Source organism: Aquarana catesbeiana, linkage group LG03, assembly GCF_042186555.1.
Source record: "Aquarana catesbeiana isolate 2022-GZ linkage group LG03, ASM4218655v1, whole genome shotgun sequence".
Classification (NCBI taxonomy): Eukaryota; Metazoa; Chordata; class Amphibia; order Anura; family Ranidae; genus Aquarana; species Aquarana catesbeiana.
This window is the reverse complement of record NC_133326.1, coordinates 586,847,904-586,864,775: the sequence shown is the minus strand read 5'-3', so window position 1 is coordinate 586,864,775 and position 16,872 is coordinate 586,847,904. Positions and strand designations below refer to the sequence as shown.

Genomic DNA, 16,872 nt, shown 5'->3' with positions numbered 1-16,872 from the left:
AACCTTTCAAAACAAAATTAAACTGGTACCTGGTCATAGGAGAACTATCTGCATAAATAACAATTTGAACACCTGCCTGAGGCCTAATGCAAATGTAATTCCTTAGCAGGACTAATGAGCATTTCATTCTATCGCCACATGTATGTAGATTAATCCACTTACCTATACCGATCCTATCCGTCTTAGACAATGGGATAAACAATGTAATCCCTGCATCCAAGACTTCCACATGCTGCAGCAAAAGACCAGCATGAGCTAATTTATTATTTTGAAGCAGTTCTGAGATTCTTAATGCTCCAAAAAACACTAAAACAAATGCTATCTTAAATAGCTCAGCCCAAATTCTGAGAAACAAACTTCTAAAGTAATCATACAAATCTTTCTCAATAACTCAATTGAAATAGGTCTCCTATTATCAGCAGTATAATGGCTCTTCCTGTAACCTTTCAGAGCTTGTTGTACAGAGAAAAATGATGTACTGTACAACTAGTCAGACCTTGCCATTTTAGAGAAAAATAATACTCCTGCCAGAGTTTTAGCAATATGGCTGTAAGACACTTCTTTTCTGCATTAAGGAACATAAGAATGCTAATATTAACTGTTCTAAAGGAGTATCAAAACGGAAATTACAATCTCTAGCAAAACTGACCCATTTGTTCCATGCAGCAGAATATTCTGCCCATGTGCTATTTGCGACTGACTTTTTTATATAGTCTGTAATGGTTTCTAGATTAAATCCCAAAGGTACCCTGGACATGTTATCCCCTCCAAATCGGCGTTGGGTAGTAACTGACTGAATCTTGAAATCGAGATAGAGCGTCCGCTATTTGATTCTCCTTTTCCGGTAGATGTTGAGCTTTTAACCATATGATGTTGTGATGTAAACATAGGAATACCAAATGTCTAAGTAATTTGATCACTAATAGAGATTTTGATGATAACCAATACACCTTTATTATTAGTTTGTATTAGAATCCTTTTATTGGCAAATTGCTTACCCCAAATTTCAAGGGCCACTAACAGAAATAACTCTAAATGAACTATATTCTTTGTAGCGTTTAACTTTACCCATCTAGAAGGCCTTTACTGCAGCACCAATGCGTCTTCCATACTGCCAAGAAGCCACAAGACCCCGTCGCATCTGTAAAAAAACTCAAAATCTGCAGAAAATATGAAATTATCTTGGAAACAACCACGGTAGCTGTCAAAAAACTTTAACCACACTACTAGATCTTCTTTTAGCTCAGAAGTTAGCCTAAAGCCTCATATACACGATAGGACTTTGTACAAACTTACACCCTGCGCCCCCCCCTCCCCCAAAGCACTTTGTCCTCATGTTGATAAGGACAAGGGCCTCTTCCCGACAACCCTGGCCGTTGGTTGACGGGGTCTGCAGGCGGGCGGCTTATCGGAATTCGGGAGCCACCTTTAATAAGGGGGCCCCCAGATCCCGGGCCCCCACCCTATGTGAATGAGTATGGGGTACATCGTACCCCTACCCATTCACCAAGGGAAAAAAATGTCAATAAAAAAAAACACACTACACAGGTTTTTAAAGTAATTTATTAGGTAGCTCCGGGGGTCTTCTTCTGACTTTGGGGGTCTTCTTCCGACTTCGGGGGTCTCTCCGGCCTCTTCTCCCGATGTCCGGTTCTTCTCCACTCTCTCCAGCCTCTTCTCCCGATGTCCGGTTCTTCTGTGCTCTCGCCGGCCTCTTCTCCCGATGTCCGGTTCTTCTCCGCTCTCTCCGGCCTCTTCTCCCGGTGTCCGGTTCTTCTCCCGGTGTCCGGTTCTTCTGCCGGACTCCTCTGCTATCTTCTGCTCTTTTGCTGCTCTCTTGCTAGCGGTGGCCCGGTCTTCATGCCCTGGGACTGTGACGTCATAAGGGGGCAGGGACATCGGATGACATCACCTGGTGACAACGCCCCATGCCTATATAAGTCATTGCGAGGCACTCACGCAGCGGGAGAGAGAGTCGTGTCAACATCGAAAGAAGAGAAGAGGGGAGAAGGCGACGAAGAAGACCGGGCCACTGCTAGCAAGAGAGCGGCAAAAGAGCAGAAGATCGCGGAGGAGCCTGGCAGAAGAACCGGACACTGGGAGAAGAACCGGACACCGGGAGAAGAGGCCGGAGAGAGCGGAGAAGAACCGGACATCGGGAGAGGAGGCCGGAGAGACCCCCGAAGTCGGAAGACCCCCGAAGTCAGAAGAAGACCCCCGGAGCCACATGCCCTCAACATGGGGGGTGGGTGCTTTGGGGGAGGGGGGCGCCCTGCGGCCCCCCACCCCAAAGCACCTTGTCCCCATGTTGATGAGAACAAGGGCCTCTTCCCGACAACCCTGGCTGTTGGTTGTTGGGGTCTGCAGGCGGGCAGCTTATCGGAATCCGGGAGCCCCCTTTAATAAGGGGGCCCCCAGATCCCGGCTCCCCACCCTATGTGAATGAGTATGGGGTACATCTTACCCCTACCCATTCACCTAAGGAAAAAAATGTCAATAAAAAAAAACACACTACACAGGTTTTTAAAGTAATTTATTAGGCAGCTCCGGGGGTCTTCTTCTGACTTCGGGGGTCTTCTTCCGACTTCGGGGGTCTCTTCGGCCTCTTCTCCCGATGTCCGGTTCTTCTCCGCTCTCTCCAGCCTCTTCTCCCGATGTCCGGTTCTTCTCCGCTCTCTCCGGCCTCTTCTCCCGGTGTCCGGTTCTTCTCTCAGTGTCAGAAGTCAGAAGAAGACCCCCGGAGCTGCCTAATAAATTACCTTAAAAACCTGTGTAGTGTGTTTTTTCTTATTGACATTTTTTTCCTTAGGTGAATGGGTAGGGGTAAGATGTACCCCATACTCATTCACATAGGGTGGGGAGCCGGGATCTGGGGGCCCCCTTATTAAAGGGGGCTCCCAGATTCCGATAAGCCGCCCACCTGCAGACCTCGACAACCAACAGCCAGGGTTGTCGGGAAGAGGCCCTTGTTCTCATCAACATGGGGACAAGGTGCTTTGGGGTGGGGGGCCGCAGGGCGCCCCCTCCCCCAAAGCACCCGCCCCCCATGTTGAGGGCATGTGGCCTGATACGGCTCAGGAGGGGGGGCGCTCGCTCGTCCCCACCCCTTTCCTGACCAGCCGGGCTGCGTGCTTGGATAAGGGTCTGGTATGGATTTTGGGGGGACCCCCACGCCGTTTTTTTGGCGTAGGGGGTTCCCCTTGAAATCCATACCAGACCTAAGGGCCTGGTATGCCCCCAGAGGGGAATTCCCTCTCGCTGCAATAGGAACATGTGTTTTTCCTATTGCAGCCAGCGCGAGATGTACAGTACCCTGTTGCTGAGAACCAGTGCGATGGGAACGCGCTGGAAACATTCTAGCGGCTGCGTACTGTAGTTTGTACAAAAGTCCGATGGTTTTGTGTACACATGATCGGCCTTTGCGCCATCTGACTTTTGTTGCCGGAAAGTTTGTGCGTTCGCACAGCCAACAAAAGTCGGATGAAAACAGAAAAAGTTTGTCCGATGGAGCGTACACACGGTCGGATGTTGCTCCAAAACAGCTAATTTGCATGTTTGTTGTCAAAAAGTCCAATCGTGTGTACGGGCCTTTACATGTGCAAACGGAGATTTGATGCCTGAGATGGCCAGATAAAGTAGATGCGAAAAGGCCCTACCTACTGGCATTATGCGAGACGCAAAGGCTAATAAACCTAATAATGACTGTAGTTCCTTTCATAAAATTTTCTTTTTTTTAAAAAACCCAGATATTATAAATTTTAATTTATCTATTTTGTCCAAAGGTAATCTAAATTCTAAATTTACTCTGCCAATATTAATGCTTAAAACATTTATTGAAGATGTGGGAAGCACTGTTTTTTCAGCTGCTAAAGTAATACCAAAGTATTCAGCAATCTTACCAAAAAGCTGAAGCATGAAATAACAGATATGCCGCGTACACATGGCCGGACTTCCCGACAGAAAGATTCCGATGGGAGCTTTTGGTCGGACATTCCGACCGTGTGTATGCCCCATCTGACTTTTACTGTCGGCATTTCTGAAGATATAGAACATGTTCTAAATCTTTCCATCGGAAATGCCGATGGAGTTTAGCCCATCGGCAAGTCCGGCCATGTGTACTCGGCATTAGGGGAGTCTGCAGGACCTATGAATAGGAAGTCATACAGATAATGTAGGATTCCTTCATATCCAGACTCAAATGTTACCACCCATTCCAAAAACGTGGCAAATTTTTTGAAATGGGCGCAAGATATTGAGCAGCCCATAGGTAGGTACATATCATAATAAAAGTTATTTTCAAAATGAATACCTAACAAATTATATGCCTCTGGAGCTATTGGTAATAAACAAAAAGCTGCCTTTATATACATCTGAAGACAAAGTTTCTTCAATCTCATCATTTAAAGATGCTCCCTTTGGGTATTACAAGTGGTATATAAGCCTATACGAGTTGTGTTCCTTTTTTGGTATAATACCTAATGGCGAGATTCTAAAGTTGATAAATGGAGGATTTTTAAAAGGACCAGCCATACGGCCTTACGATACCTCTTTAACTTTTCTTTTGCAAAATGAGGGAATAGATTAACAGGCTTTAGATTTTCAACCATATTACAGCCATTACCACTGATTATAGGCAATAGGAAACCATGTGAAAATCCATTAACTAAAATTTTGTCTGTCTCCTGGTCAGGATAAATTTCCAACCAGTGAAGCATTCTTGATAATCTCACTGGTGTGCATGCTTTTTGCAGTATGTTCTCTCTGTCCTTAAAAAAATCCCTTTTGAAACACTTAACTAATGGGTGTGTACCCGAACTTTGTGAACATTCATGCCTATATTTACAGGCATTACCCCATCTCCATTGTGTTTCGTTAAATGCATAACAGAAACCTTTTTTGTATGGCGAGATAAAAGATGTGGGTGCTGGCTTAGAAAATGCAGATTTTTGTGGCAATATTAAATTAAGCCATAGCCCCATGTCTTTCATACTCCACTTTAAAGATGGATAAATAGACAGTTTTTGTCTGAATGATTTGTTGTAATTATACCATCCTAATCCTCCGAAATTCCTGTATGCCTCCAATACATGTTCCAGATGATGAAAATGTCCATAACAGAATAATGGGGTGTTTTTTACCCAGAACACTTGCATAAATTGTGAAGTACTGAAGCCACTTATGAAATGATCTCGCCACTGGTCTCTGCCTATCATCTTCACTTTTTTCTTCAAGTTTCCTCTCAGATTTTGTTATAAAATCTTTAGAAGATGGCAATAGTGACAATATGTCTATAAATTCACCCTTCCAGATTTATTCTTTTGTTTGATTGGAAAGATGATATCCCAGTGGCGAGATCTCACACGGTAGCGCTTCTTTCATACATCTTTCAGGAACTGCTGAAATAGCCTGAGAAATGCTGGAGGAAACAGAAATTTCTACTACAGAATTTAAACCATTAGAGTTTGCCACATAATTAGCGCTAATTCCATCTTCAACTGTATTCATATTACTTGTGTTACTAGACCATACTGCTGCATAATTAAGACTCACATTCACATTTGGAGTCATTATGTCAGATAATTTTGCAAAAGATTCATTAATATTGCTTGTACTCGGAGTCAATCCGTGGATAGTGTAGGAAAGAAACAAAGAGCAACAGAGAACATGGACCTGAAGTGTGCCTGGGTCACGTGGTCAGTATGCCTAAAAGGGGGCATACCCAAGTATGAAATGAAATAAAATGAAAAAAAGAAAGGGAATGGGTGGGTGGGACACGAGATCCAACGACCACAGGGAAAGAGGCAAAGGAGGGCAGGCTTTATGCAGCTTGACTCCTCCTACAATTACAGGCTGACCTGCGGTCAGCCTTACACTTGTACTCGGAGTCAATCTTTGGATAGTGTAGGAAAGAAACAAAAGAGCAACAGAGAACATGGACCTGAAGTGTGCCTGGGTCACGTGGTCAGTATGCCTAAAAGGGGGCAAAACTAAACCCAGTAGGATGAAAGCTTTAACAGCAAGATTTATTACCCACAGAATTAACGTACAATCTGCCAAATTGACAGCCACTTGTGGTCTCTCCAAAGTGGCTCTGGGACATACCCAGAGAAACAAGACGACCTCCACCTACCCCAAATACCAAATAAGGGCCAGGGCCCCCTGGCGCAAATTCAAAGAAGCTGCACCTATCTTGAATGAATGCCAAAGTATGCCTTAGGGTCCAGACCCCAATTGGCCAAAAAAGGGCAATGAAGTATGCATTGAGCTACAGAGAGGGGAGTGCTAGGAAAAGGCAACTGAGGACCATCCCTGGGTTTATCGGATGTAGCACTGCCGGGCTGGTTTAAACCAACACCGGGCACCACGCCTTGCCAGGCTCCAAAACCTGATGACAGAGCCGCTTGCTGTGTCTTGCGAGCATGCAGATGTAAACAGAAAAGGCCGGGGTGCAAAACCCGTTGATTTGGCCAAAAGTAAGTGAGACCCTGGACAGAAGAGCAACTCCCCTGGCCTCAGGACCCCCAAAAGGCCGGGTACAGCGTTGCCTTGAGCACCAAGCTGGTACCCAATGCAAAGGAGACCTTGAGAGCATGACAGATACGACACGAAAACATGACCCATGATGAGAAGTCTGCTGAGCACAGCAGGAGGGCTACTCTTCAGGATCCCTGAGGACGGCTTAAATAGAGTGCGCAGAAAATAAAGAAAGGCCTGTCGGGGTCTACCAACAACATGAAATGCTGAGTCCCAGCCAGATACGCCCCGATAGTCCTGCAGGCTGATATGAGTTAAAAGCAAAAAACAAAAATCAAGTAGTAGGAAGAAACCGCAGTCCGCTGGGTAACCTGCTCCGCACTTGCGCTCGACGAGCAAGGGAATAGTAACGTAAAAATCTGGGCTTTCCGCGCCGAAGCTGGGAAAGCAATCCACCGCGTAGGAATACTGCCATCGGGTCAAGAATTGAAGCTAGCCGAGTGTGAAATAATGAAGCCTTGGGACGGACCAGGTTCCGAGAGAGGGTGAGCTACTGTGCTCCGACCCAACCAGCTGGAGAAGGAGAGATAGAAGCGAAGTCCCCAGTATCCGCTGCTTGAGACATGTCCTGCCAAGCGGAATTTGCAACCTGAAAACATATCCAGGTGCTGAAGTAAGTGGTAAGATGTAAATTTATAAAACAGAACCGAGATAAGAATGTAACCTGGATGAGAAGAATTGCTGCTGCCCACACCAAATAAAACTGACCAACTCAACCGAGAGGACAAAACATATGAACGGTACCCCGCAAAAAGATGAAAATAGTAACCATGAACTGAGTGGAAATGACACACCACTGGGTGAGCAACATGAACTGCGAGAGAAACGTGAGCAGACTGAGAAACCTGTGACAGGAACGTAAGCTGCGTGAAGGAACGAAACCCATGTATAGCGCGAGCTGACGAAAACGTGAGCAGCATGAGAACCAAGGCTGCAGGAAAACCGCAAACTACATGAGAAACGCCGGTAGCACGAGAACGTGAATTGATGAACAACGTGAGAAACATGAGAAATGAGAGTAACATTGGGAAAACATGAGAAACCTGGGAAAACGAGAGAAACATGAAAAATGTGAGTTTAGCATAGAAACAACAAATTGCATGAGAAAGGTAACTTGCATGAGAAACGAAAATTGCGTGAGAAGTGTAAATTGCATGAGAAGTGTAAATTGCATGAGAAGTGTAAATTGCATAAGAAAACGAAAATTGCATAAGAAAACGAAAATTGCATATAAGAAACGTAAATTGCATGAGAAACGTAAATTGCATGAGAAATGTAAATTGCATGAGAAACGTAAATTGCATGAGAAACGTAAATTGCATGAGAAACGTGCATTTGTATGAAATGCATAAGCAGCGTAAGAACAGATGAGGAGACTTGCCACCGAACAAGCCCATTAAAAACGATCACCTCAATCCGTTAAACCCATAGACGTGATGGGTAACCTGCAGTGGCAGAACATGGAAAACCCAGCTGTGTGAAAGCAACCAGATAACATTACAGACAACCAGCCCATGACATAACACCCCTGGTACCTGACAAGTGGGTGCAGAAATGACAAGACCAAGAGCGCAAGAATGTGAACCTAATGACGACACCACCCTACTGTATGCAGTAAGCGAGCCAGAGCAACCTGCGGCTCCAGGACAGAAAATTAAAACGGACACTCAGGGCTAAGGTACCCACAGACTGTGGTGGGTAGTAGTAAAGGTGTAATGATGAACGTGCACGTATGACGTATGGAAAAAGGCGGGAAGATTGTGAGACAACATTCAATTAAAACGAAACCTCAGCCCGTATGGATCTGTAGACGTGACAGACCCTGGATGTGAGCACTAGCTAACGGAAATGCAGCGAACGAAAGGCCGTGACATAAAAAAGCATATGACATGAAACGTGAGAAAGCATGGGAAAATGCGAGAAAGCATGGGAAAACGCGAGAAAGCTTGGGAAAACGAGAGAAACTTGGGAAAACGAGAGAAACTTGGGAAAACGAGAGAAACTTGGGAAAACGAGAGAAACTTGGGAAAACGAGAGAAACTTGGGAAAACGAGAGAAACTTGGGAAAACGTAAGAAAGCATGGGAAAAAGAGAAAAACATGGGAAAACGAGAGAAGCATGGGAAAACGAGAGAAGCATGGGAAAACGTGAGAAACATGGGAAGACATGAGAAACATGGAAAACCATGGGAAAACGTGAGAAACATGGGAAAACGTGAGAAACATGGGAAATGTAAGAAAAACATGAATAGGCATAAGAAGTGACAAATTGCATGAGAAACCATAATTGCATGAGAAACCGTACATTTCATGAGAAACCGTAATTTGCATGAGAAACCGTAACAAAGCATGAAAAACCGTAAAAATGCAAGAGAGATCGTAAATTGTATGAAAACCGTAAAATGCATGAGCAACCGTAAAATGCATGAAAAACCGTAACAAAGCATGAGAAACCGTAAAAATGCATGAGAGATTGTAATTTGTATGAAAACCGTAAAATGCATGAGAAACCGTAAAATGCATGAGAAACCATAAATCGCATGAAAAAAAACGTAAAATGCATGAGAAACCGTAAAATGCATGAGAAACCGTAAACTACATGAGAAACTGTAAATTTCGGTGTAAATTGCATGAGAAACCGTAAATTGCATGAAAAAACGTAAAATGCATGAGAAACTGTAAATCGCAGGAAAACCGTAAAATGCGCGAGAAACCGTAAAATGCACGAGAAACCGTAAATGCATGAGAAACCGTAAATCGCATGAAAACCGTAAATTGCCTGAAAACGTAAATTGCATGAGAACGTTTTATTTATTTATTTATTTATTTTTAAATTTGTTTAGCAGTGGAACAGATGTGGACGTCCGTAATGTGTGAGAAAAGTGTCAAACCTAAACAAAACCTACAATACATACCTGAACTGCTAGGGAACCACCAAACAGAATCCTGAGCACCCTGCTGCAATGTGGAAAACCACTATAGAAGGAAACAAACAGGAACGTGAGGGTTCTTTAAAAAAAAAAAACCTTCTTTGACCAGAAATACTTGACGCGACATGCCCAGGATACCAGAGAATAGTGGCTGGCGAGAATGTTATGATGCCACGGAGCTGAGCCGAGGCCGGGGGTCCCTGACGGAGCTGCTCCTCAATCCACCAGAGACCCCCTCCAGCCTGCTCCTGGGCCCTAAGGATCTGATGTCCCCTGACAGAACCACACATGACCCCTCAACACACCTTCCCCCCCCACGCACCCCCACATGTCAAACTGAACCCGGAGCGAGGTGAAAAAGTAGGGAAGCCGCCACTCCCCTGACCAGCGCCTCTGCCGTGCCAGAAGCTGCAGACAAGCGCTGTCAATGAAGAAGCCGAGAAGCAGGAGGGGACAGCAGAAGCGAGGCACCGCACGAGATCCGAACCCGGAAGTGACATCAGAGTCGCCCGGAAATGACGTACCTACAGAGGATCCAACGACCACAGGGAAGGAGGCAAAGGAGGGCAGGCTTTATGCAGCCTGACTCCTCCTACAATTACAGGCTGACCTGTGGTCAGCCTTACACTTAGTATGCTGTATAACTCACCGTCAACACTAGGTGGTGTTGGTGCATTATTGTGAATGGGAGCAGCTATATGCTGCTCTCTGATTCTTCCGCTCGTCAGAGAGGGTATTGGCTGCCCATGCTCTGACATTAGGCTAGTTTCATGGTTTACTTGCCAGGAGCTGTGACTAGCCTATTGCCCAGCAACTGCTCCTGTGACTGGAATCTCCTCATGTTCCCCACTCTGAATAACTTGAATGGGTCTACCTCTGCCTCTTCTGGGTGGTGATAGGGATAGAACCTTCTGTTTTTTCTTATTCCTCTGACTTGTTCTGATATGTCCATTCACCGCGGCTGCATTTTCCAGCGGTCTCTGCTGCTGTTCTGTAATACCCAGAGGTGGGGGCGCCGGAATGGCGGACCTCTGCAGCTGTGACTGCTCTGTTCAGGGCTCCTTAATGGCGGTCTCCCTCTCCCCAGGTGGTTAACAGGAGAGCCTTCATTTCTCTCAGCTGTTTCTTCTGTTTTCTGTCCCTGCCGTGTCTCTTCTTCGTCAGCCAAATGAAGGCACCGCTGCAGGCATTCTTCTCCCACCACTGCTACCTGCCCACTCCAGCACCTGCCTCACTAGTGATTTAGTGGACATGACAACGGTGAGGTGGAGCTCCTTCAGCTGTGACAGACCCACTGGTGGTTTACCTCAAAGCGGGGTCCTATTTTTAATAAGCCCTACTTCTAAAATTTTCCAATTGCATCACGTGACTTTCTGGGAATTTTCCAGAGGTCACGTGATGCATATCCCAGTCTCCTTGCTCCCGTTTTCCACCCGTTTCTATTTTGCATATAATATGTGAACATATAACTTTTTTTTTTTTTATATTAAGAAAGGGAGGGGCAAACGCATGTCCATGTTGTCATGCCCAAATGCTTGTGCCCTCTTTCTCATTCTTACATGAGGCAAAGTAAGTTTTAATATTTTAAGTCCATCATCTAGGATCCTCAGCAAATTCTGGGTGTGAGAGCTGGGGGTGATAATCCAGGGCTGCAAATGTGCCAGTTCCTGATGGTTACCTAATGCTGACATCACTACTGAGACTTCACTTCTGGATCCTGAGAGGACCCCACCATTGGACTGCCAATAGGAAGTGACGGGGGTACCTGAAGAAGGACCCCCTCCACCTGGGCACAGGAGAAGGTCGGGTCTGAATGTCACTTGATAATAGGTTTAAGTGAGTACATTTAGGTACTTTAGGTTGTTTTTGCTATGCCAGTGATTAGTTAAAGGCGCTGTGGAGGCTCGAGATCAGCTTTTGAGGTAAATTCCAGTAAGACATAAAAAAAGAAAACACTTATAGCTCTGTAATTATATGCTAAAGTATTTTCATGAAAACAGTGTAGGTACCTCATTTTGACTTGGTATCTGCTTTTTGGTGTCCTTTTATGAAAGTGCGGTAAAATACCGCTTTTCAGTTCTCAGGCATTCTCAGAGGAGATCGCTCTCCTCTGAGTGCCTGTTTATGAAAGTGTGTAGATTGCTTCTCATGTTGAGTTGAGGAGCGATCTACAAACCCCGGGAACTCCTGAGAATGGCTCCTCTCACTGTAATCTCGCGTGATATAGCGGGATTACAGTATGAGGAACCATAAAATACAAAAGTTTAACACAAATCAGCACACATTATTCCCCAACATATTAATAAAATAATAAAGTTAAATTCCCCCTACACAATATACATTAACCTAATTATAAAAAAAACATTGTTTTTATCAATATTTAAAGATCATACATGTCCCTATTTAAATGTGAATGGTGTATAGTAAATGAATGTAATGCACATATGTAATGCAGCTATACACCATTCATATAAATGCAAAATACATTTATAATCATTAAAAAAATAATTTTAATAAAGTATACAAGTATAAATATTTATTAATAAATTAAAATAAAATATATTTCATAATTGATAAACATAAAAATTGATAAACTGGTGCAATGCGAGAACACTGCGAATCCACTGCGGGTTCCCGCATCGCACCGACTCGCATGTCAGTTCACACTGCCATATGCGAATCGCTGGGGAGTGTCAATACATTGTTAACGACACCCCCAGTTCAGCTTGCATATCGCACTGCGAACTGACAGTCCGGACATGCGATCCGATTCTGGTCCGAACAGAAAAAAGGGTCCTGTGCGTGTTTGCTCTGAATGCGGTGCGATATCAGCCATACTACCTGTACAGCTGATATCGCAACGTACAGACATCGCATGTAATGTGAATGGCAGTGTGCTGCGAATTACATGCGATTCCTGTGCGATGTCCGGCATCGCACAAGTGTGAACCCAGCCAGAGACGTGAACATCTAAAAAAAAAATATATACATATATCTATATAGATATATATATATATATCTATATATATATATATATATAGCTATATATCTATCTATATCTATATATAGATTATATATATATATATATATATATATATATATATATATATATATATATGTAAAAATATATATAATAGATGTATCTATCTATAGATATATCTATAGATAGATATAGTCTATATATATCAATAAATATCTATTTATCTATCTATCTATATATAGATATATACATATCTATATCTATATATATATATATATACATATATATATATATATATATATACATATATATATATATATATATATATATATATATATATATATATATATATATATATATATATATATGTATATATATATATATATATATATGTATATATATATATATATATATATATATATATATATATATATATATATATATATATATATATATATATATACACTATAAATTCCTATCCTGCTGGTTTTGGGGTGTGTACTTTCTCCAGAATATCAGCCAGTTTCAGGCTTCTCACTCTGATTCTCCACTTCTGAAATGGTGAATCAGAAAGTGAGAATTCTGTCACAGATCGCCAGTGAGGTGCTGAGATCGCTCCTTCATAAACTGGCCGTTTCTGTGAAGTCAGTTACAAATTCTCACTGTGCTGATATAATCAGCGGAGAACATGTTCTCCGCTGATTATCTCAGTTTCATAAACTGGTCATGAGCTGAGATCAGCGGTGAGACTCGGGATCGCTGCTGATCTCAGTTTCATAAAAGGACACCTTTGTATGTAGCGCACCCAACGTGGTGGATTGGAGTCCCCCACCCTGCACAGCCAGGCACACAGAATTTTCACAGGCTCCCAGAGTAAAAAAACAGTCCAGTGCTTGTTTTTGTGTTTTTATTAAGGGGATAAAATATAGATAGGGAATAGGGGTATTATGGGATGCCCACTTGACTTTAAAGAACTCTTCAGGGACAACTCTCCTATATACAGGCTATATACACTCCTCTGCTTCCTCCAGCACACTTGCTTGCAGAAATCCTAGCTAGCACACTGATAGATGATCTGATAAAAAAGACAATTGTCAGATCTTGAAGCAAAAACCCTTTACAGGCGGGGACCCCGGCCCCTTGGGTTGTGTAGCAAAATATAGTGTCCATCTTACATCCCTGTGGCTACTGATCCCAGCACCACCTCTTCATTCACTGCCAGCCTGCTTGGCTGCAGCTGCCTCTTTCACCAGCCCACCTGGCTACTTCTCCACAGTCCTCCCAGAATGCACACTCACCAGCCCGGTTGTCTTCTCCTGGAGAAATCCTGAATGTACTGCCCTCACACCTACTTCCGTGCATGCAGGACAGAACTCTTCCATGTGTTGTTAGAGGATCCCTCCAGCACCTGAGCCCCTGGCCTGAGGTCACCCCCCTGCTGGCATGACCCAGAGTATTTGAGAGTATATACTGGGGCCCGCCTTAATACTTCAAGCAGCTCCTCCTAACCTCCCACCAATTTTTCTGGAAGCTTCTTCAAGGTTCCAGCAAGTAGGGGGAGGTACCAGGGGTGCTGTTTGACCTGACCCAGATTCAACCCAGCCTTGCTCTCAGCCAGGCTAAAGTTACCTATACTACAGCTTACCACTATGTACATCCAGCACATCTAGCACACAAAGCTAGAGGGTGCTACATGTAATTCACTGCAACGCAGAGCTCAGAATGGAGGAGGAACAAGCAACAAAAGGAGTCAGTTAGTTGTGCTGCACTGCAAGGAGCATGCTGATAAGTCAATCCAGCCTCCTACTTCTCCCTTTACTGTCCAATCACAGGATGGGGAGGAAACGTGTTATGCCCTGTACACACGGTCGGATTTTCCGATGAAAAAAGTGCGATCGGATTGTGTTGTCGGAAATTCCGATCCTGTGTGGGCTCCATCGGACTTTTTCCGTCGGAATTTCCAACACACAAAGTTTGAGAGCAGGCTATAAAATTTTCCAACAACAAAATCCGATTGGTTAAATTCCGATCGTGTGTACACAAATCCGACGCACAAAGTGCCACGCATGCGCAGAATAAATTAAGAGACGAAAGCTATTGGCCACTGCCCCATTTATAGTCCCGACGTACGTGTTTTACGTCACCGCGTTCAGACCGATCGGATTTTCCGACAACTTTGTGCGACCGTGTGTATGCAAGACAAGTTTGAGCCAACATCCGTCGGAAAAAATCCTAGGATTTTGTTGTCGGAATGTCCAATCAATGTCCGATCATGTGTACAGGGAATTACTGTTACTGAATTGCAGCAGAGGAAAAATTAGGCCTCATGTCCTGCCAGACAGAGCTGTACTGTGTGCTAGGAATGTGTACATCTCAAAACTGAATGTACAGAAATGCAAACTGTTTGGCAGGTAGAACAACATTCTTATATGTTTTGATCTATGTATTTAGCTGTCTGCCTATAGTTCAGCTTTGAAGTGAAGTAGACATTACAAGTCGATTTGCCTAGTTTAAAAATCAACACTGATTCACTTGGAGATGACATACATGATGCTTGCAGTGCATCTAGCTCACGCCTGCTTCTGTCATTGTCAGATGCAGCAGGTGCTAGGCAGATTTGTTGTCTATACCTTTGGCCGGTAGATAGTTCCTTTTTCTGTTATGATATACTCAGAAGACCTGAACTTGTTAATAAAGCACTCCATAACTACTCTGCCTCCCAGACTACAGGATACACCAAGGTTGGTGACAAGGATGGATTCTCTATAGCAGCCTGCATCTTTTCTTCTACACCATGGTGAGCATGCAATGTCTTTTACTACTAGAGTTAGTATGTTTAAGAATTACAAACCTGCTACTAATCAGAAGGACTTAGCGTTCCTTATATTCACTGCCTTGGAATATAATGACAGCAAATTTTCTAAACTTTGACAGCAGTAGATGACACTTGTTATACAGGTCTCAGTACATTAAAGAACTCCTTTGTTCCTAAAGCCTAAAGTTCTGCAACGTGATTGTAAAATCCGGGAACTTGGACACGATGGTTAATCCAAAATATAATTTATAGCACCTTTTCTTTGAGAGATTTGGTTGTTATCTTTGAGTTTTTTTGCTCTTATTGATGAAATGATAAGAGGGAAACTAATGCCGCGTACACACAAGCGGAATGTCCGACAGAAAAAGTCCAACGGAAGCTTTTCATTGTCTATTATTCCGATCGCATTTATGCCTCATCGGACTTTTTTTTTAATTCTGACAGACCTAGAAATGGAGCATGTTCTAAATATTTCCGATGGAACCAATTCCTATTGGGAAAACCGCTCCTCTGTATGCTGTTCCGACGGACCAAAAACGACGCATGCTCTGAAGCAAGTACGAGACAGAAGCTATTGCCTACTGGCTATTGCACTTCCTTTTTCTAGTCCCGTCGTACGTGTTGTACGTCACCGCGTTCTGGACGGTCGGACTTTGGTGTGATCGTGTGTGGGCAAGACTGCTTGAGCGGAATTCCGTCGGAGTTCCGTTGGAGAAGCCTTCGGAGTTTATTCCAACGGCAAAACCGGTCATGTGTACAGGGCATAATGAAAAAAAAAACTGAGCCCACATTGGATGAAGATTGCTCTTGGAACATGAGTTTAAGTGGTAATAAAGCCAAAACCAAAAATGTAATATATTTCAGCTTACCAATCATTAGATGTGGTGGCTGCATTTTTTTCCTTTTTTTAGGCTTTATACTCCTGGTTTCCACCTGGTGATCTGGCCAGTAACACACCTCCTGTAAAAGAGTGCCTCCACTCTGAATGAAGGAGCACAGGGGCACCTCTGGACAGCAGCATTGTCAGTCTGGGGGAGAGGAGTGTTATATGGACTAGCAGATTTAGATACCTTAACAAAATGAAGCCAAACTTCAGCTCACAATTTTTTTGTAGTTACAGCAATATTTATTCTTGCTTTTGGGATAAAGGTTTTACAAAAATAAATAGAAGCTGACCATCATCACCACACCTGTTAGTGGTAAATGGTTTGTTTCAACCATGTCACTGCTACATCTGCAAGAGAACTTGTTCTGTTGAAAAACAACAGACTTACTGGCAGGATCACAAGGCGAAATGATGTGAAAGAAATGCTAAAAAGAAAGCTAATGCAGCCATCACATCTAAGAATTGGTAAGCTGCAATATTTTTATTATTATTTTTTTTATTAGAAATAATTTTCTGTCAACATTAAACTTCTAGGCTGAAGCAAAATCCCTCAGTCAGGGGACTACTGGCAACATACAGGCTGTTAGTAGACTCTGCCTCTCACAAGGTCCAATACAAAGGTACAAGAGATTCATCTAAACTGAGCTGCACGTGTACAGGTTTCGCTTCACATGTGGTTCAACATAACTCATTGAAACCTTTGCTGCATGCTCTGCAAAAGATGCATG

The 16,872-nt window shown here is 43.5% G+C and overlaps 1 protein-coding gene across 2 annotated transcripts in view; it reads left to right on the top strand.

Moving 5' to 3' along the window:
• The window catches only part of ARHGAP25 (Rho GTPase activating protein 25), a 214,183-nt gene that overhangs the window by 71,626 nt on the left and 125,685 nt on the right, over nucleotides 1-16,872 (top strand). Inside the window, exon 1 of one of the 2 annotated variants that reach the window (XM_073622033.1) lies at nucleotides 15,095-15,240. The exons of the other annotated variant lie outside the window; for it this stretch is intronic. The gene's annotated coding sequence lies outside the window, so the exon portion shown is untranslated. Of the gene's footprint in view, nucleotides 1-15,094; nucleotides 15,241-16,872 lie in introns of those variants that run through there. 2 annotated transcript variants of the gene reach the window in all.